A 23,182-nucleotide genomic window follows, 5' to 3' on the forward strand; every position below is an offset into this window, starting at 1 on the left:
GTGTGATTTGGCTGTTATCATATTCAACAAGAGCTTGTATTAGTGAATCTTTGTTCTTTGAACGTATTGGAATATCCCGCTCCTGGCATAGGAGTATAAGTGCCTCTCTAGATCGCTGCTCGTATGCCTCCATAGCAAAAATAAAATAGAAAAGAAAAACAGAGAATAGGGAAGGGGACTGTTTGCAATGTGTGACTATATAATGCACTGAGTTTTAGCCTTTGGAAATTGTAAGAAACAATTTCTTTTAGTACCGGGATTTTCACACTAGCAAATCCACAAGCACTAAAATCTAATAATAAAAAAAATTATCTACACCGTTGCCCACCAATTTGTGACGAACCAAGGTTATCCAACCCTGCGCCAGTCACTTATTTGGCACAGAAAGGGTTTTCAGCCCCCTTTTCTGTCACCTATAGGTCACAATCTAGCCACACCAGGCAAGCTTGTGATTCAGTTTAGTGGGTGCAAGAGTTAATTCGCACTCCCTTAATCTGTACTAGACGTAAGAGAAATGCCCAACACTCCCTTTCCAATGTCACCCACAATAAACTATAAATCCTATAGCTCAAATGCTGCCACCACTTAAAATTTATTAAAGGGAAAATCTTAAGGAAAACCCCAGACTTTACACATTAACTCTAGAAATACAATTTAGCAGAAAATAACCTAAAATTATACAGTTCTAATATTCCAGTCTCTTTCAGTAACGTGGTTCAATTATTAGACAAAGGCCAAACTTAATAAAGGAATTATTTATTATGCCAAAAATATTATGCACAATGCATTATTAATAAAAAGTTGTTACAAATAAAATTACACCCGCAAACAGTATTTTAAAATAAAAAGGAGAAAAACAGAATTGAATACTTTCCTAGTCTTCAAGATATGCGCCAGGGGCTGGCATGAAAATGATGGCTCCTTACTTCTGTACAGCAGCTCCCCTTGTAAGAATGACCCCCTTATTGTTGAGAAAAAAGATTCTTAAAACTACTTTTCAGAGATCATGTTGCTTAACCATACCCTCCTGGGCGGGCTAAGAAACACCCCTGTCTTTAGGACCTTCAATAGACTAATTTCTTGCCTGAAATTATACAATCCAGTATATTTTCTGCTAGGTAAGAAATTTCTATATTTACATGTCTAGAACCTTTTAGGTTTATTGGGAGACTCGTTTTGATATCAAATATGCCATAGGTTGTCATATTTACCTGCCGTTAAGGTTATAACACTTTTAACCCACATATGTACATAATATACCAATGTCCTGTCAGTGACCTGGTCAGTTTTTGTAATGAAGGGCCTGTTTTGCATCATGCATTCTATTGACAGCTTAAGCCATAAACTTTATCCTGTGTATCTCTGGGATGAAGAGCTCGAGTGGTTTTATGACTCGGTGCCTACACAATAACATTTAGTGGGCTAATCAGGGGGCTTCTGGCACTTCAAAGAAAATACAAACACAATTCTTCTTGAAAACAAATAACTGTTTTGAGTGCAAGCTACACAAAGTTAACTCCTTAGCAGCTGAATCCTGAGATATTTGTGACAGCCGTTCACATGTACAGAGTGTGGAAAAAGTTTTACACAAATAAGTAGTCTAAAAACTCATGAAAGGATTCACACAGGACAAAAGCCTTTCCCATGTACAGAGTGTGGAAAAAGTTTTACAGAAAATAGTAGTCTGAAAAAACATGAAAGGATTCACACAGGGGAAAAGCCGTTCACATGTACAGAGTGTGGAAAAAGTTTTATACATAAGAGTCATCTGAAAACTCATGAAAGGAGTCACACAGGAGAAAAGCCGTTCACATGTACAGAGTGTGGAAAAAGTTTTACAGAAAAGAGTTGTCTGAAAAGTCATGAAAGGATTCACACAGGAGAAAAGCCGTTCACATGTACAGAGTGTGGAAAAAGTTTTACACAAAAGAGTGATCTGAAAAAGCATGAAAGGAGTCATACAGGAGAAAAGCCTTTCACATGTACAGAGTGTGGAAAAAGTTTTACACAAATGGATCATCTGAAAACTCATGAAAGGAGTCACACAGGAGAAAAGCCGTTCATATGTACAGAGTGTGGAAAAAGTTTTACACAAAAGAGTGATCTGAAAAAGCATGAAAGGATTCACACTGGAGAAAAGCCTTTCACATGTACAGAGTGTGGAAAAAGTTTTACACAAATGGATCATCTGAAAAGTCATGAAAGGATTCACACAGGAAAAAAGCCGTTCATATGTACAGAGTGTGGAAAAAGTTTTACACAAAAGGGTGAACTGAAAACTCATGAAAGGATTCACACAGGAGAAAAGCCTTTCACATGTACAGAGTGTGGAAAAAGTTTTACAGAAAATAGTAGTCTGAAAAAACATGAAAGGATTCACACAGGGGAAAAGCCGTTCACATGTACAGAGTGTGGAAAAAGTTTTATACATAAGAGTCATCTGAAAACTCATGAAAGGAGTCACACAGGAGAAAAGCCGTTCACATGTACAGAGTGTGGAAAAAGTTTTACACAAAAGGGTGAACTGAAAACTCATGAAAGGATTCACACAGGAGAAAAGCCTTTCACATGTACAGAGTGTGGAAAAAGTTTTACAGAAAAGAGTTGTCTGAAAAGTCATGAAAGGATTCACACAGGAGAAAAGCCGTTCACATGTACAGAGTGTGGAAAAAGTTTTACACAAATGGATCATCTGAAAACTCATGAAAGGATTCACACAGGAGAAAAGCCTTTCACATGTACAGAGTGTGGAAAAAGTTTTACAGAAAAGAGTTGTCTGAAAAGTCATGAAAGGATTCACACAGGAGAAAAGCCGTTCACATGTACAGAGTGTGGAAGAAGTTTTACACAAAAGAGTGATCTGAAAACTCATGAAAGGATTCACACAGGAGAAAAGCCATTCACATGTACAGAGTGTGGAAGAAGTTTTACACAAAAGAGTGATCTGAAAACTCATGAAAGGATTCACACAGGAGAAAAGCCTTTCACATTTACAGAGTGTGGAAAAAGTTTTGCACAAATGACTTGTCTGAAAAAACATAAAAAGATTCACAAGGGAAGAAACCTTTCACATGCTTAGAAAGTGGAAAAAGGTTCTTAATGAAATCACTAAACACCAAATATTTACACACAAACTTTATATACACAGTGTACAAACCTTTTTACAATTATCCTAGAGGACAAACTCTCTAAATAGAAGCATCAAAATGGATGATATTGTAAATAATACTTTCTAAATCCCAGTTACAAAAGCCCCAGATTTAAAGTGCCCCTGTGCACCTCAATTTCTCTCATATAAATGTGATAGAATACAAACACGACACAGAAATATACAGATCTGTCCTCATACTGACCAGTTTACACAACCATTCTACACCAAAGCACCCCCAGTGTTGTTTATTAATATGTCAGTGTTAGGAGTTGTACGTTTGATTTACATAGGGGAGAAAATAGTTACATTTACAGAATAAAGAAGTCTTTATATGAATAGAGCTTTAGAAACTTAAATAAACAAGAACAGTCTCAAATGATTGACTTCTGGGAGATTTATTTAATGTGCACATCATGTGGATAAACCTTTTCTTATAGCAATAGATGCTTAGCATAGTACATGTTCTATACCAGAGGAATTACTGAGGGGAAACTGATTTTATTTAATGAGACACAATATCAGTAACATACGTGATCATAATCAGTTTAATTTAAATGGCTACTATAACTAAAGGGGAACATTATATATCTGATAAATCCCTTTGTATCAAGAGCACAAGTGTTAGGTATATTTATACCATTGTGTGCATATATCATGTAATGCTCCTTTTGACTATATAATGATATACAATGTTTTTTCATGCAAATAAAAAGTGATTGTAATCCAGACCAGTATTATGTGTTTTTTGTTTAATTAAAAACACAATATCACCGAATAATTAGGAAAACATCATCAAAGACAGAAGCCAAATCTGAGAATGAAAGTTAAACGCTGATAATTCAGATAGAGCAGGAATTTTACCCAACTTTCCAATTTACTTCTATTATCTAATTTGCTTTGTTCTTTTGGTATCCTTTGTTATTGAGTAAACCTAGGAGGCTGATATTATATGAGCTTATGGGCGTGCACATGTATTTAGCACTCTGTGCAGCAGTGTTTGTAACTATGTATAACAGCTATAAATGTTCTTGCAAACTCTGCTGTCTGAAGATACCTGCACGCTCCTGAGTTCACCTAGGATTACCATTTAACAAAGGATACTAAGAGAACTAAGCACAATGGATAATAAATTAAAACTGGAAAGTTGTTTGAAATGTTATGTTCTATCCAATCTATTTAAGTTTAATTTTGACGTTACTGTTGATGTTACTGTCCCTTTAACAGTACATAAAACAATATCAAATTAACCCCCGACCTTCACCAACCCAGATTATTAATCTCCAGCAAGGCTTTAAACACAGACATTTTCTGTTACTTTAATCATACTTAAAAGGATAGGAAATCACACTTTCATGATTCAGATAGAATGTGTAGTTTTATGACACTTTTTTTTTTATATAACAGTTTTATTGTTTGATATTAATATTGTACAATGCACTTTACATGTTATACATTTGCATTTTGAATACCAGTTGTTGAAATAGCATTGAAACAAAAGTCCTGACCTAACCTTAACCCGGGAGGCTGATAATATACCGTTGTCCATAGTTTTAGTTCAAGACGAAGCCAATACCTGTTTAGGTAGTATCCTATTTGAAATAAACAAACCTTAACAATATACATAGCAAATCTAAAGAAAAACTAAAAACAAATATACAAATAAAAATACTTGTCAGCCGCTTATAATATAGTTTGAGTCGGCTAGATTTGGAGTTTTGTCGGTAACGACCCGAAAAACTAACGCCGGCTTTTTTCTGGCCGCACCATAAAAATAACTCTGGTATTGAGAGTCCACAGAATGGCTGCGTTAGGCTCCAAAAAAGGAGCGTAGAGCATTTTTAATGCAGCTTCAACTCTCAATACCAGAGTTGCTTACGCAAGCGGCCAGCCTCAAAAACGTGCTCGTGCACGATTCCCCCATAGGAAACAATGGGGCTGTTTGAGCTGAAAAAAACCCAAACACCTGCAAAAAAGCCGCGTTCAGCTCTTAACGCAGCCCCTTTGTTTGCTATGGGGAAACACTTCCTACGTCTGCACCTAACACTCTAACATGTACCCCGAGTCTAAACACCCCTAACCTTACACTTATTAACCCCTAATCTGCCGCCCCCGCTATCGCTGACACCTGCATTTTATTTTTAACCCCTAATCTGCCGCTCCGTAAACCGCCGCTACTTTCATTATCCCTATGTACCCCTAATCTGCTGCCCCTAACACCGCCGACCCCTATATTATATTTATTAACCCCTAATCTGCCCCCCTCAACGTCGCCTCCACCTGCCTACACTTATTAACCCCTAATCTGCCGAGCGGACCGCACCGCTATTATAATAAAGTTATTAACCCCTAATCCGCCTCACTAACCCTATAATAAATAGTATTAACCCCTAATCTGCCCTCCCTAACATCGCCGACACCTAACTTCAATTATTAACCCCTAATCTGCCGACCGGAGCTCACCGCTATTCTAATAAATGGATTAACCCCTAAAGCTAAGTCTAACCCTAACACTAACACCCCCCTAAATTAAATATAATTTTAATCTAACTAAATTAATTAACTCTTATTAAATAAATTATTCCTATTTAAAGCTAAATACTTACCTGTAAAATAAACCCTAATATAGCTACAATATAAATTATAATTACATTGTAGCTATTTTAGGATTAATATTTATTTTACAGGCAACTTTGTAATTATTTTAACCAGGTACAATAGCTATTAAATAGTTAAGAACTAGTTAATAGCTAAAATAGTTAAAATAATTACAAAATTACCTGTAAAATAAATCCTAACCTAAGTTACAATTAAACCTAACACTATACTATCATTAAATTAATTAAATAAAATACCTACAATTACCTACAATTAAACCTAACACTACACTATCAATACAATAATTAAATACAATATCTACAAATAACTACAATGAAATAAACTAACTAAAGTACAAAAAATAAAAAAGAACTAAGTTACAAAAAATAAAAAAATATCTACAAACATAAGAAAAATATTACAACAATTTTAAACTAATTACACCTACTCTAAGCCCCCTAATAAAACAACAAAGCCCCCCAAAATAATAAATGCCCTACCCTATTCTAAATTACTAAAGTTAAAAGCTCTTTTACCTTACCAGCCCTGAACAGGGCCCTTTGCGGGGCATGCCCCAAGAAGTTCAGCTCTTTTGCCTGTAAAAAAAAACATACAATACCCCCCCCCAACATTACAACCCACCACCCACATACCCCTAATCTAACCCAAACCCCCCTTAAATAAACCCAACACTAAGCCCCTGAAGATCATCCTACCTTGTCTTCACCTCACCAGGTATCACCGATCCGTCCTGGCTCCAAAATCTTCATCCAACCCAAGCGGGGGTTGGCGATCCATCATCCGGTGGCTGAAGAGGTCCAGAAGAGGCTCCAAAGTCTTCATCCTATCCGGGAAGAAGAGGCGATCCGGACCGGCAACCATCTTGATCCAAGCGGCATCTTCTATCTTCATCCGATGACGACCGGCTCCATCCTGAAGACCTCCACCGCGGACCCATCTTCTTCCGGCGACGTCCAACTGAAGAATGACGGTTCCTTTAAGGGACGTCATCCAAGATGGCGTCCCTCGAATTCCGATTGGCTGATAGGATTCTATCAGCCAATCGAAATTAAGGTAGGAATATTCTGATTGGCTGATGGAATCAGCCAATCAGAATCAAGTTCAATCCGATTGGCCGATTGGGTTGTAATGTTGGGGGGGTATTGTATGTTTTTTCTTTACAGGCAAAAGAGCTGAACTTCTTGGGGCATGCCCCGCAAAGGGCCCTGTTCAGGGCTGGTAAGGTAAAAGAGCTTTTAACTTTAGTAATTTAGAATAGGGTAGGGCATTTTTTATTTTGGGGGGCTTTGTTGTTTTATTAGGGGGCTTAGAGTAGGTGTAATTAGTTTAAAATTGTTGTAATATTTTTCTTATGTTTGTAAATATTTTTTTATTTTTTGTAACTTAGTTCTTTTTTATTTTTTGTACTTTAGCTAGTTTATTTAATTGTATTTATTTGTAGGAATTGTATTTAATTAATTTATTGATAGTGTAGTGTTAGGTTAATTGTAGGTAATTGTAGGTAGTTTATTTAATTAATTTATTGATAGTGTAGTGTTAGGTTTAATTGTAACTTAGGTTAGTATTTATTTTACAGGTAATTTTGTAATTATTTTAACTATTTTAGCTATTAAATAGTTCTTAACTATTTAATAGCTATTGTACCTGGTTAAAATAAATACAAAGTTACCTGTAAAATAAATATAAATCCTAAAATAGCTATAATATAATTATAATTTATATTGTAGCTATATTAGGATTTATTTTACAGGTAAGTATTTATCTTTAAATAGGAATAATTAATTTAATAAGAGTTAATTAATTTCGTTAGATGTAAATTATATTTAACTTAGGGGGGTGTTAGTGTTAGGGTTAGACTTAGCTTTAGGGGTTAATACATTTATTAGAGTAGCGGTGAGCTCCAGTCGTCAGATTAGGGGTTAATAATTGAAGTTAGGTGTCGGCGATGTTAGGGAGGGCAGATTAGGGGTTAATACTATTTATTATAGGGTTAGTGAGGCGGATTAGGGGTTAATAACTTTATTATAGTAGCGGTGCGGTCCGCTCGGCAGATTAGGGGTTAATAAGTGTAGGCAGATGGAGGCGACGTTGAGGGGGGCAGATTAGGGGTTAATAAATATAATATAGGGGTCGGCGGTGTTAGGGGCAGCAGATTAGGGGTACATAAGGATAACATAGGTGGCGGCGCTTTGCGGGCGGCAGATTAGGGGTTAATAAGTGTAGGCAGATGGAGGCGACGTTGAGGGGGGGCAGATTAGGGGTTAATAAATATAATACAGGGGTCGGCAGTGTTAGGGGGAGCAGATTAGGGGTACATAAGTATAACGTAGGTGGCGGTCGGCAGATTAAAGGTTAAAAAAATGTATTCGAGTGTCGGCGATGTGGGGGGACCTCGGTTTAGGGGTACATAGGTAGTTTATGGGTGTTAGTGTACTTTAGAGTACAGTAGTTAAGAGCTTTAGAAACCGGCGTTAGCCCAGAAAGCTCTTAACTACTGACTTTTTTCCTGCGGCTGGAGTTTTGTCATTAGATGTCTAACGCTCACTTCAGAAACGACTCTAAATACCGGAGTTAGAAAGATCCCATTGAAAAGATAGGATACGCAATTGACGTAAGGGGATCTGCGGTATGGAAAAGTCTCGGCTGAAAAGTGAGCGTTAGACCCTATTTTGAGTGACTCCAAATACCGGCGGTAGCCTAAAACCAGCGTTAGGAGCCTCTAACGCTGGTTTTCACGGCTAACGCCAAACTCCAAATCTAGGTCAGTGTGTTTCTATATCTTTGGGGAAATATAATGAAGATTTATGCAGTCTATACGTCTCTACTTATCTCCTCACCCGAGAAACTGAGCAATATCCATCTCTCCCTATTTGGTTCTCTTAGACCCCTCAGAGGTTGGGGATTTGGGGAAGAAGAGGAAAGAGAAAAGAGGGGACAGAACAGGACAGTGTAAGATCCGGCCGTCTCTGGTCAGTCGGTAGTCCTGGAATTGATATTCACGTGAACAGGGTTAAAACGTCTCAAACCGTCTTCCCACAGGAATCTTATGTCAGCTAGCAAGTGTAGCCTTCCCCTCTTGGTATAACCATATTCTTCCAAGATTAGTAAGTCTGTCACTTTGTCCGTCGAATTTGTCAATGTCAGTGTGTGGGGGTCTTCCAATGTAGTGCTAGTAGTGCTTTAACTCCTGTCAAGCCTATCTGAAGTAAAGTGAGTCTAAGTTTACATGGTAATCTCGGCAGGTCATTCAGCAAAGCAATTCAGGTGTCAGAGAGAAATCTATGCCCAGAAGCAATCAGAGACACCTCTCTATAGCTCTCCACATGGGTTGAACCTTAGGGCAGTTCCATCACATGTGGAGATAGGTGCCTCTTGCCTCACAGCCCCTCCAACACTTCCCCAATGTTTCGTGGTAAATAGATTGTAACCTCACCGGGGTGAGGTACCAGCGTAATAACACTTTAAAATTAAGCTCCAATGCTTGGGGTGAAGTTGAGGCTTTCTTTGTTCGTGTGAAAATGGATTGCCACTCATCTCCCTGTATGTCAGATTCTAGGTCAGTGTGCCAATGAAGTGTATATGAGGGGAGCTGGAGAGCCTGTTCGCTTTGTATCATTTTCCTTGCTAAGGACAATGAATGTCTAGCCGTTCCTTTAGTGGAACAGTAGTTCTCAAATGGAGTGAGTTCTCTCATATAGTCTTGTCTGAAAGGTGAGGTGTGCACAAAGTGCGCCAATTGGGAATACTTTAGCCAGCTGGTGTAACTGCCTCCCATATTATTTGCCAATTCCTCTCTCTTCTTAAGCTTCCCTTGTATAGAAAATTCTCTTAGTGGAGTATTGTAGTCCCACTCTGTTAATCTCCTCTGACCTCTATCCAAACCTCCTATTAATTCAGCATTTCTAGGGATTGGAAACAATGGTGCTCGAAATGTGTTTTTTCCTTTTTATGATCAAGTCCCAAGACTCAAACACTCGACGATGTATTGCCAATTCCGTACACTGGGGTGGTCTAAGGTCTTTGGGCGACCCAGCAGAGAGCTCCCACAACTGGAGCTTTGAGAATGTTCTAATCTATTGCCACCCACGCTTTTGAATCTATGGATCTATGCCAGTCTATTACCCTTTGTAGTGTTATAGCATCTAGATAATCTGATATACATGGCAGGCCCAACCCCCCATCTCCGTGTGCTCTGTATAGGCTGTCTCTGTTTACCCTGGGTTTGACTTTCCTCCAACTAAATAGGTTAATATGTTTTTGTATTAGTGCAATAAACCATCTAGGTACTGGAATTGGGAGGGTTTGAAACACATACAAGATCCTGGGCAAGACAGAGGAATTACTGAGGGGAAACTAATTTTATTTCATGAGACACAATATCAGTAACAAACGTGATCATAATCAGTTTAATTTAAATGGCTACTATAACCTACATGTATACTGGGTATGTAATATGTATGTCATGTGATCATAATCAGTTTAATTTAAATGGCTACTATAACCTACATGTATACTGGGTATGTAATATGTATGTCATGTGATCATAATCAGTTTAATTTAAATGGCTACTATAACCTACATGTATACTGGGTATGTAATATGTATGTCATGTTCTGTAACTTGATATTATGTCTGTTAGATGTTTTCATGTTAGTTAGAAGCCACAAGAACTGATAATAGCACACACTGTATATATAAAGGGAACATTATATGTCTGATAAATCCCTTTGTATCAAGAGCACAAGTGTTAGGTATATTTATACCATTGTGTTCATATATCATGTGATGCTGCTTTTTACTATCTAATGAGATACAATGTTTTTTTCATGCAAATAAAAAGTGATTGCAATCCAGACCAGAATTTTGTGGTTTTTGTATAATTAAAAACACAATATCACAGAAGAATTAGGAAAACATCATCAAATACAGAAGCAGGAATTTTACCCAACTTTCCAATTTACTTCTATTATCAAATTTGCTTTGTTCTTTTGGTATCTTTTTTTATAGAGTAAACCTAGGAGGCTGATATTATATGAGCTTAGGGGCGTGCATGTGTATTTAGCACTCTGTGCAGCAGTGTTTGTAACTATGTATAACAACTATAAATGTTCGAAAAAAGAGATTCAAAAGTTACTTGAGAGAGGTTACAACCACTCATTGGTTAATAATGTTTTGGATGAAGTAACCAAAATTGAAAGAGATGAGATTCTGCAAAATAAAACACACAAAAAATCTGATAACCGCACATATTTCATTACCAAGTACTCATCAGAATTTTATGAGATCTGTAATATTCTGAAAAAATATTTTCCTATTATGTATGGGGATAAACAACTGAAAACAGTAGTGGAAAAAGGTTTCAAATGTGTTTATTCTAGAAATGTTACTCTAGGGAATATTTTATCCCCAAGTCAAATATCACAGAAACAAAAACCCACTACATGGCTTTCTGTGAATGGGACCTACAAGTGTGAGGTCTCAAGATGCAAGGCCTGTGATTTCATTACCGAAGGAAAAATACTTCCATTCTTGTGTCACCAATCAAACATATGAGACAAAAGGTTGCATTAAATGTTCCACCAATTATGTAGTCTATCTTGTTGAATGTGTCACTCATCAACTACAATATGTAGGCATGACGTCCCGAGATATCCGTACTCGAGTACGTGAACATTTAGGTTACATCAGAAATGAGAAAACATTCTCAGAGTTAGCTTGACATTTTATTGAAATTCATTGTGGAGATGTTAGATCTTTCAAATGACGGGCAATTGAGGCCATTAGGAGACCACCTAGAGGTGGGGATAAAGATGCTATATTAGCACGCTAGGAAGCATTCTGGATCTTTAAACTCCGCACCCAGATCCTTAATGGCTTCAATTTGGAGTTTGACTTGATCAATCACTGGTGCTGAACACACATATATACATGTTTTTTCGGCAACAGTGCAGCCCGTAAATTTCCATCCAATTAGATGCTAACAGGATTTTGAGAATTTATGTATTTATGTATTCATACATTCAATATTGATCTCCATTTTTTCTATAAGTCCACTATCTTCAGTACATTGAGTCCGTTTTGGTTAAATATTAATATCTTTACTAACAGTGAGATTCTTTAGTGGCAGTATTTTCTTTTGCAACCATTAAATATTGTATGGATTTCATGGTTGTAAATTCAATCCAGTACATATTGTTCATGTCATATATTTTATGTATATGAATCTATTTTTGATAAAATCATTGGTGCTATGATGTTTAAACTATAGAAGGTTTATTTATTTGATTGTTAGATGTTTGGTCATACATATCTACATATGAGATAAGGTTTTCTATATTTACAATTGTGACTGAATTTCTAATAATCAATGACAAATATCTTTGTTGTTTTTTCCTTCTAATTTTTAGTATTTAGTTTTTCACTTTTAGCACCAATATGATGTATCATACACAATAGAGGATCAAATCTGTGAGACATTTACTCCTTATTCTCATTACAATGAATGACTAGAACTTGTATGACTGTTGTAGAGTTCTGTGTACTCTTCACTACAATTTAAATTGTCGGTTATTGGTTGTTTATGCTGTCACTACTTCAATTTTCCTCCACTTATATTATATTATTTTATTTCATTACCAAATCGTTATATATTGTATTATTATCAAATAATATTATTATTCTCAAAATGTATTTCATTTTGTACTTAATTTAGTTTGAACTTATATTGTTGCTTTTGCTCCTTTGATTCATGAAATAATTCTCAGGTTGGAAACAAAGGGGTTATTATACCTAGATACGATATCTCTAATTTATCAATGTTGCTGACATTACACTAACATTTTGTTATTGTTAACTATGTGTTTAACTATCCAGATAAATTCTTTGCATTATATTGTATTGTAATAATGATGATTATTTCCTCTGCTGTATCCTTTATCCTTTATCCATTATCCAAGTAAGGGTTAAGGGGGAGTTGCCCTATACACTCCCCTGTAGCCAATGATTGTGATGAGAGTTACTTTTAAACACCCATGTTGTAACACACAGCAGGTCTTAGATTACGTCATCTCGCCAAAACTAGTAGGACCAGTTGTCTCTCTGCTACCGTGCTGGTATTTACTAGAATTTTATTTTCCACTAATAAAGTCACTGAAGTTTTGAAAAATTGGAACTCTTGAATCTCTTTTTTCGCTTATTATTCACGGACTACAAGGAGCCCATTTTCCTTCAAGAGCCAGTACAGCCTCATACTCCACTTTTTTGTCTTTCGGTATACTATCCTGCATCGCCCCTAGGAGAGCTGAAGATTCGGAACTGGACGCTGAAGCGGATTGTAGAGACTCACACACCCCTTTGCAGCATGTCCCATTGATGACGTCAGACGCTTGCAAGATTCGGGTGGCGCTGTTGAGGAAGGCTCGTCTAGTGTGTAATCCCGCACAGGAGCTGCAGTTCACCAGGATGACGGAGCCTTTGTCCTGAAAGCTGCTGACACCTCTTGTGCAAGTTCGAGTGAAGCCGTTCATCAGTTAGTGTGGGGTGAGTCAAGAGGTTCACATCCTCTGTACCTATTACCGTTACTTACTGACTGCTCACAAGCTAGTGCCCATGGAAATGGGTATGTGCTCTCTTAGGGGTTAATGCTATATTTTTTTCACATTGGAGTACATAACTTTATACTACAAGTTACGGTGACAGTGAACCCTGGGGAATTATCTGTGTTTTGTTAACTATAAATGTTCTTGCAATCTCTGTCTGTAGTTACGTGCACACTCCTGAGTTCACCTAGAATTACCGTTTAACAAAGGATACTAAGAGAACTAAGCAGAATGGATAATAAATGAAAATTGGAAAGTTGTTTGAAATGTTATGTTCTATCCAATCCATTTAAGTTTAATTTTGACGTTACTGTCCCTTTAACAGTACATAAAACGGGGGCGTGGCCAAGCAGCTAACATGGAAGGACGCACAATTTGCAGCTCCTCAAGAAAATTTGGTAATAGGCTGATTTTTACTGTTTATGGACTTTAAATACAGCGGTGATCTTTTCTACTAGTAGCATGAGCTCGAGGTGAGCAACAGGAGCATATTTTTAGCCACATTAAAGGTCTTTCTAATTTTGTACTCGGAAGGCTGCGGCCTACTCACTTGACGTCTCCCCTCCCCCCTGGCCACCTGGGTTAAGGGGCCGTGTACAGAGCAAAAAGGGAAGCTCATACTGCATACTTGGTCATCACCCTGCCGTGAACCGCTTTCTAATTTTATCTGATGGCTATGGCCCGGACCTATAGTCTGACGTGGGACTCACTGGCAGAGCTACTGCGGAGTCATTACAACAGGCTAGAGCAACGCATCAAGCTAATACTCAAGGGTCAGAGATACACAGAGACAATACAAGACAAGCACTGTGATACCGAAGGTACAACCTCCCATGTCACAGCTGATGCCCTACCTAACAGAGTGATTGCAGCAAAAAAGGCAGCCCATTCAAAGTGAGCTACGTAGCAGCCGAGCGCACACTGAAGTGATCTTTCTGGCGCGGAGGTCCTCTGGCACCGTAGCTATAAAACGACCAACACAGCAACTGAACTATCAGAGGTCCACAAAGAGACTTATACAAAAGAAGTCTCAGATGCTTAAAAGAAAAAGCAGAGTTAGGGGACCGGGTATGTCTGGGGCTAAAAGGCTGCTGGATATATCATATCAGTCAATCTACGCTGAACTGTTAAGTGCACAAAACTGCATGAGAGCCCCATTCACAGGGGTTTGCTTGGCCGACTTGTATGCTATAGGTTTAGCAAAAACCGGAGTAGGATAAGTCTGAGTTTTATTTTAGGGAGTGTGATGCGCGGTACTGTGGCCCTGACTACACTGCTTACTGCGCAGCAGCCTTATTACTGAGGCTCTCGTACTATTTTTTCACTTCCGTGTGGTTGGACGCAGTGCTGTGCCCCTCATCTTGCCGCCAGATTAATGAAGACTGTGTGTCTGATAATCTATTTCATATTTTATTTGACTCGAAGAATTGCCTGTGTTTCATGTACCCTGCTCATCTACTATAACTTACTTATTACATTACCCTAAAGCTTTCTTATATGGAAGGGTTAGCTAATGGGGTTTCAATTATTGTTTGTTAGACAGAGTGTCTTTGTATACTAGTGTGCATACTACAGCAGAATCTAAATATTTATGCTTGCATGTTAATCTGTTTGATTGTTTAAGTGATATGAAACTGTATATAATGTTCTGCAGGCTTGCCATATCCATATTAGTGATGTTCAGATCTATTTGGACTGGTAAGAAGAGTAACATGGATGCCCTGACGCCCGTTGTAGATAGATTTTGCATGTACACAGCTGAATATAGAAGTGCAGGGTCTGGGTAACCCCTTTCATTTGGTAATTTTTTGACAATAACAGCCCTAGGGCGCCTAGAACATACCTACAGATTCCTGAGTCCTAACATGACTAGTAATAATATTTGTTCAGTCCATTGCCTAGCATAAGAACAGAAAGGCGCAACTACCCACTTATATTGTTTTATGTGTGCTTTCCCTTTGTCATCCTCTATTTATTTGGTAGAGTTGAGTAGTCTCTGCCCTGTTCAGTAAATTGTTTGCTGAACCCTTTCACAGTGAATGCTGAATTATATATTCATGTGCCGTCCCGCACCCCATGGGTTTTACGATTTTATTCTTGGACCCAACCGAGGTCCGTGTGACATAGGAGGGTGAGTGTTGAAGATAGGTCCATAAGTGGTCTATCTCCATTTAAAACCCCCAACTTAGATGGATTCATTATGGCCCAAAAGAGGCCTCTACTGTTTGACTGAAGACTGGGGGGAAAAACCCGTTTCAGATTTGCTCACCTAGAATTGTACCCTTCATATTGTAATTTACAGAAGAACCTGTGTTTTGTGAATTTTCTGTACTGTGAGCAAAACAGTTGTTTGTCTTTGTTTCTCTCAATAAAAAAAAAATTAAAAAAAAAAAACAACAGTACATAAAACAATATCAAATTACCCCCAATCTTCACCAACCCAGATTATTAATCAGCAGCAAGACTTTATACACAGACATTTTCTGTTACTTAAATCATACTTAAAGGGATAGGAAATTACACTTTCATGATTCAGATAGAATGTGTAGTTTTATGACACTTTTAATTTCACTTCTGTTATCAAACTTACACTACTGAGAGCTGACTGGAGGCTACACACGTCTCTTATCATTGGCTCACCAGATATTCTCAGCTAGCTCCCAGTAATTATTTGCTGCTCTATAGCTGTCTTTGCAGGAGTTAAGGGGACAGTCTACACCTTAGTCATCTTAAAGTCTTACCTTAGATTAACCCTGCTTTGAGTGTTAAATACTTTCCAACCAGGGTGCTAAGCTGATCTAATTTTTTTTTTTTGTGAAAAAAAATGTTTTAACTTTTTTTTTCTTTTTCAGATCCCCAATACTTCCACCATTGGAAAGATAATCGCCTAACCTTTCCAATGGTGGATCTTGGGGGTCTGTAGCTGCTTAGATGCCTGAGATACAGGCTTCTAAGCATCATGCCCCCTTTCCCTATACTTTGTATTGACAAATTGTTAATAAAGTTGCGCGGTGACGTTATCATGTCATTGCGCGTGACGTCACTGTGCAAAACATGATGCCCCGGCAATGCCTGTCACTCTACAGGCACAATCGCCAAGGTAGGAGCGGGTGGGAGCCTCCAGATCTCCCTCAAGGTGGGAGAGTGCACCTTTTCTATATCATGCTGCAGGAACAGTAAAAAAAGTTATTTAAAATGAATATTGTCTCTGGTCACTGAAATGGCTGCCAAGCTCAGCCCAAGGATGACATCATGATCTGGGCTGCATCTAGGCACTCTGCTGAATAGCAATGACAGTCTGTTGAATCCAACTAGTGAGCCTTTTGTGATTGGATGCCATATGTAGCCCAGATCATGATGTCATCAGTGGGCTGAGCTTGGCAGCCATTTCAAAGTTGCCAGAAACAATAACATTTTTACTGTTCATGCTGCATGATAAAGAAAAGGTGCAGGAGGCCAGGGTCAGCTCCAGAATGAATGAAATGGGGGGCATTTTTTTCCCACAAGGGTGCACCCGTTAATCACCATGATTCAAAACCCTTAAACTCATTCTCAAATCTCAATCATGTCCCCTAAACAGCCATGCACCTCAAACCCCCCAATGCAATTAACCCCTTTGCAATAGCAGTGAGGATCCTAGGTTTTCAGGTACTGGTAATTTTGTAGATTAGATTTTGCTATACCTGTTTCGCAATAACTGATATCAGGCTACTTAAAGGGACAGTCAACACCAGAATTTTGTGTTGTTTAAAAAGAAAGATAATCTTTTTTTTACCTATTCCCCAGTTTTCCATAACCAACACTTTATCTCTGTGATTACCATGTATCTAAGCCTCTGCAAACTGCCCCCTTAGTTCAGTTCTTATGACAGACTTGCATTTTAGCCAATCACTGCTCATTCCAGGGTAACTTCACGTGCATGAGCTCAATGTTATATATATAAAACACATGAACTAATGCCCTCTAGTGGTCAAAATGCATTCAGATTAGAGGCAGTCTTCAAGGTCTAAGAAATTAGTATATTTACCTCCTAGAATTAACTTTCAACTAAGAATACCAAGAGAACAAAGCAAAAATTGTGATTAAAGTATATTGGAAAGTTGTTAACAATTACATTCCTTACATTCCCTATTTAAATTATGAAAGGCTTTTTGGACTTGACTGTCCTTTTAATACAACCTATGTACTGTGAACCTATAAGAATATGATTGTATCATATAAAAATGTCTATAAATGGCTACTTATTTTCTTAAACAATAGACCATGATAAGAATATGATTGTATCATATAAATATAAGTCTATAACTGGCTACCGGCCTGTAAATTCCTCTAAAGTGTACTGTTATCTTAGGCCGGGCCAGTGCTCTTTTGAGGCGTCTATAGAAGCCAGTAGCCATTTATAGACATATTTATATGATACAATCATATTCTTATCATGGTCTATTGTTTAAGAAAATGAGTAGCTCACAATAGTTAGGTAAAATTAATGGGGTTAAAGACAAGTCCAAAAAGTCTCTAACTTCCAAATAAGAGGTTAAAACACAGAGCTCTTTGCAGATGCGAGATGCAACCTCACAGTTCGGTAGCTGACTCCGCCCCCAACATGCAGCATTACATAACAATTCATTATTTTATTTATTATTTTTAAAGCGTATGATCATATCAATATTTTTTTCAGGGGCACAGCATTTGGACATTGGCCCCTCCCCTTGAGCCGACCCTGCAGGAGGCTATTTGCAGCTTAATCTAAGGTAAAACTTTAACATGACCAAGGTGTAGACTGTCTCTTTAAATACATACGGCGAGATTACAAATTTTAGGGTAACAGGGGTACGGTGCTAACGTGCTGTTTTTTCTCACCTCTCACTTACATACAACACTGGTATTACGGGTTTTTATAAACCCGGCGTTAACAGACAAAAAGTGAGCGTAGATCAAAATGTTGCTCCACACTACACTCCAATACCAGCACTGCTTAAGTGAGCGGTGAGCTGGTTATACACGCTCGTGCACGATTTCCCCATAGGAATCAACGGGGAGAGCCAGCTGAGAAAAAGTCTAACACCTGCAAAAAAGCAGCGTATAACTCAGTAACGCAGCCCCATTGATTCCTATGGGGAAATAAAATTTATGTCTACACCTAACACCCTAACATGAACCCCAAGTCTAAACACCCCTAATCTTACACTTATTAACCCCTAATCTGCCGTCCCCTTCGCCACCTACATTATATTTTTTAACCCCTAATCTACCGCTCCAGACATTGCCGTCACTACAATAAACATATTAACCCCTAAACTGCCGCACTCCTGCCTCGCAAACATTAGTTAAATATTATTAACCCCTAATCTGCTGTCCCTAACATCGCTGCCACCTACCTACATTTATTAACCCCTAATCCGCCGCCCCCAACGTCGCCGCCACTATTCTAAATGTATTAACCCCTAAACCTAAGTCTAACCCTAACACCTCCTAACTTAAATATAATTACAATAAATCTAAATAAAAATTAATATTATTACCTAAATAATTCCTATTTAAAACTAAATACTTACCTATAAAATAAACCCTAAGCTAACTACAATATAACTAATAGTTACATTGTATCTAGCTTAGGGTTTATTTTTATTTTACAGGCAAGTTTGTATTTATTTTAACTAGGTAGAATAGTTATTAAATAGTTATTGACTATTTAATAAATACCTTGCTAAAATAAAGACAAATTTACCTGTAAAATAAAACCTAACCTATGTTACACTAACACCTAACACTACACTACAATTAAATAAATTAAATACAATTAAATAAATTAAATTAAATTTAGTTAAATTACCAAAAAACCCCACTAAATTACAGAAAATAAAAAGAAATTACAGATCTTTAAACTAATTACACCTAATCTAATAGCCCTATCAAAATAAAAAAAGCCCCCCAAAATAAAAAAAACCCTAGCCTAAACTAAATTATCAATAGCCCTTAAAAGGGCCTTTTGCGGGGCATTGCCCCAAAGAAATCAGCTCTTTTACCTGTAAAAAAAATACAAACAACCCACCAACAGTAAAACCCACCACCCACACAACCAAACCCCCCAAATAAAATACTAACTAAAAAACCTAAGCTCCCCATTGCCCTGAAAAGGGCATTTGGATGGGCATTGCCCTTAAAAGGGTAGTTAGCTCTTTTGCGGCCCAAAGCCCTAACCTAAAAATAAAACCCACCCAATACACCCTTAAAAAAACCTAACAGTAACCCCCTGAAGATCAACTTACTATTCTGAAGACCGGACATTCATCCTCAAAGAAGCGGCAGAAGTCTTCATCCAACCGGGCCGAAGTCCTCAACGAAACCGGGAGAAGTCTTCATCCAAGCCGGGCAAAGTGGTCCTCCATACGGGCAGAAGTCTTCATCCAGTTGGCATCTTCTATCTTTATCCATCTTACGCAGAGCGGCTCCATCTTCAAGACATCCGACGCGGAGCATCCTCTTTATCCGGAGTCTTCTTACTGAATGATGGTTCCTTTAAATGATGTCATCCAAGATGGTGTCCCTTAGATTCCGATTGGCTGATAGAATTCTATCAACCAATCGGAATTAAGGTAGAAAAAATCCTATTGGCTGATGCAATCAGCCAATAGGATTGAGCTTGCATTCTATTGGCTGATTGGAACAGCCAATAGAATGCGAGCTCAATCCTATTGGCTGATTGGATCAGCCAATAGGATTTCTTCTACCTTAATTCCGATTGGCTGATATAATTCTATCAGCCAATCGGAATCTAAGGGACACCATCTTGGATGATGTCATTTAAAGGAACCGTCATTCAGTAAGAAGACTCAGGATGAAGAGGATGCTCCGCGTCTGATGTCTTGAAGATGGAGCCGCTCCGCATCGGATGGATGAAGATAGAAGATGCTGTCGGGATGAAGACCTCTGCCCGTCTGGAGGACCACTTCTCCCAGCTTCGTTGAGGACTTCGGCCCGGTTGGATGAAGACTTCTGCCGCTGTCTTCAGAACAGTAAGTGAATCTTCAGGGGGTTAGTGTTAGGTTTTTTTAAGGGTGTATTGGGTGGGTTTTATTTTTAGGTTAGGGCTTTGGGCCGCAAACGAGCTAACTGCCCTTTTAAGGGCAATGCCCATCCAAATGCCCTTTTCAGGGCAATGGGGAGCTTAGGTTTCTTTAGTTAGTATTTTATTTGGGGGGTTGGTTGTGTTTGGTGGTGGGTTTTACTGTTGGGGGGTGTTTGTATTTTTTTTTTTACAGGTAAAAGAGCTGATTTCTTTGGGGCAATGCCCCACAAAAGGCCCTTTTAAAGGCTATTGGTAGTTTAGGCTAGGGTTTTTTTTATTTTGGGTGGGCTTTTTTATTTTGATAGGGCTATTAAATTAGGTGTAATTAGTTTAAAGATCTGTAATTTGTTTATTTTCTGTAATTTAGTGTTTGTTTGTTTTTGTACTTTAGCTAATTTAATTTATTTAATTGTATTTAATTTAGTTAATTTATTTAATTGTAGTGTAGTGTTAGGTGTTATTAAAACTTAGGTAAGGTTTTATTTTACAGGTCAATTTGTATTTATTTTAGCTAGGTAGTTATTAAATAGTTAATAACTATTTAGTAACTATTCTACCTAGTTAAAATAAATATAAAATTGCCTGTAAAATAAAAATAAACCCTAAGCTAGATACAATGTAACTATTAGTTATATTGTAGCTAGCTTAGGGTTTATTTTATAGGTAAGTATTTTTAAATAGGAATTATTTAGGTAATAATATTAATTTTTATTTAGATTTATTGTAATTATATTTAAGTTAGGGGGTGTTAGGGTTAGATTTAGGGGTTAATACATTTAATATAGTGGCGGCGATGTTGGGGACGGCAGATTAGGGGTTAATAAGTATAATGTAGGTAGCGGCGATGTTAGGGGCGGCAGATTAGGGGTTAAAGGGACACTGTACCCAAAATTTTTATTTTGTGATTCAGATAGAGCATGACATTTTAAGCAACTTTCTAATTTACTCCTATTATCAAATTTTCTTCATTCTCTTGGTATCCTTATTTGAACTGCAAGAATGTAAGTTTAGATGCCGGCCCATTTTTGGTGAACAACCTGGGTTGTCCTTGCTGATTGGTGGATAAATTCATCCACCAATTAAAAAGTGTTGTCCAGAGTACTTAAATAAACAAAAAAATAAAGAAAGCAAGAGAACAAAGAAAAAATGCTAATAGGAGTAAATTAGAAAGTTTCTTAAAATTGCATGCTCTATCTGAATTACAAAAGAAAAAAATTGGGTTCAGTGTCCCTTTAATAATATTTAACTAGTGTTTGCGAGGCGGGAGTGCGGCGGTTTAGGGGTTAATATGTTATAGTGGCGGTGATGTCCGGAGCGGAAGATTAGGGGTTAATAATATTTAACTCGTTTTTGCGAGGCGGGAGTGCGGCGGTTTAGGGTTTAATATGTTTATTATAGTGGCAGCAATGTCCTGAGGGGCAGATTAGGGGTTAAAATTCTTATTATAGTGTTTGCGATGCTACTAGCACTTTAGTTATGAGTTTTATGCTACGGCGTTGTAGTGTAAAACTCATAACTAATGAGTTAGGAATCTTGATGGGGTAGGGTGTACCACTCACTTTCTTTTGCAAGATGTACCGAGTTCACGGATTCATCCTTACTTGTGGGATATTATCCTTCCTAACAGGCAGTGGCAAAAAGAGCACCACAGCAGAGCTGTCTATATAGCTCCCCCCTTAACTCCACCCCCCAGTCATTCTCTTTGCCGGCTCTAAGCAGGAAGGGTAAAGTGAAAGAGGTGTTAAACTGTTAGTTTTATTTTATCTGCAATCAAGAGTTTGTTATTTTTAAATGGTACCGGTGTTGTACTATTTACTCTCAGGCAGAACATAGATGAAGATTTCTGCCTGGAGAATGATGATCTTAGCATTTGTAACTAAGGTCCACTGCTGTTCCCACAGAAGCTGAGGAGTACAGGAAAACTTCAGTGTGAGGAACGGTTTCTTGTTATACAGCAATGAGGTATGTTCAGTCATTTTTTCTGCAGAGACTGTGTTAACTTAGAAAGGCTGACAGTATCCCCATTAGGGGAAGGGTAAGCAGTAATCCTAGTTTCATAAGGGGCATTACTAGCTTACATAAAGGGCTAATCTCATGGGCACTCAGTTTGTATATGATATAGTAGGCAAACGTTTGTGTGTTCTTGGAGTACTGTTTTTTATTCTGATGGGACATCTTTTTGAGGGTACACTTGGCTTATTTAGGGGTTTTATAACCCACGTTGCTTACAAACAGGTTTGGTAGATTTGTGTAGGCCCCAGCAACATCGAGTGAGATGGGCAGGGCCTATTTTTGCGCCTCAGTTGCACATTTAGTTTATGCAGACAAGCACCAAGCAACATCTCCAGAAGTCCTGAATACTTCTGGGGCTTAATCAAAGCTTTTTCCCCACATTATCGTTCCCTAAGGGCAGGGCCACAGCAGAGCTGTGGCAAGGTGCTGACAGGGGTTTTTACCGGTTTTGGACATTTGTCAATCCGGTTTTCTCATTTGGGGGTTTATTGCTTATTTACTTGTGGGGCAATCTTACTAAAGCTTAGTGGGTATACTGTAAAAATTTCGGAGAATTTGAAGCAATTTTAAGTAGTTTTGCAGTTTGTGTATGCCTTTTTTTTCTCTTAAAGGCATAGTACCGTTTTTGAAAATTGTGTTTTTTTTATTAAATAAAGTGTTTTCAAAGCTTGTTTGTCTCATTACTAGCCTGTTCAACATGTCTGACATTGAGGAAACTCATTGCTCAATTTGTTT

The 23,182-nt window shown here is 37.9% G+C and overlaps 2 pseudogenes; one reads left to right on the plus strand and one right to left on the minus strand.

Moving 5' to 3' along the window:
- LOC128660034 (zinc finger protein 850-like) overlaps window positions 1-3,877 on the plus strand; it is a 60,695-nt pseudogene extending 56,818 nt beyond the window's left edge.
- The window catches only part of LOC128660035 (zinc finger protein 208-like), a 309,793-nt pseudogene that overhangs the window by 115,031 nt on the left and 171,580 nt on the right, over window positions 1-23,182 (minus strand).

The sequence above is a fragment of the Bombina bombina genome, chromosome 5 (genome assembly GCF_027579735.1).
Source record: "Bombina bombina isolate aBomBom1 chromosome 5, aBomBom1.pri, whole genome shotgun sequence".
In the NCBI taxonomy this organism is placed as follows: domain Eukaryota; kingdom Metazoa; phylum Chordata; class Amphibia; order Anura; family Bombinatoridae; genus Bombina; species Bombina bombina.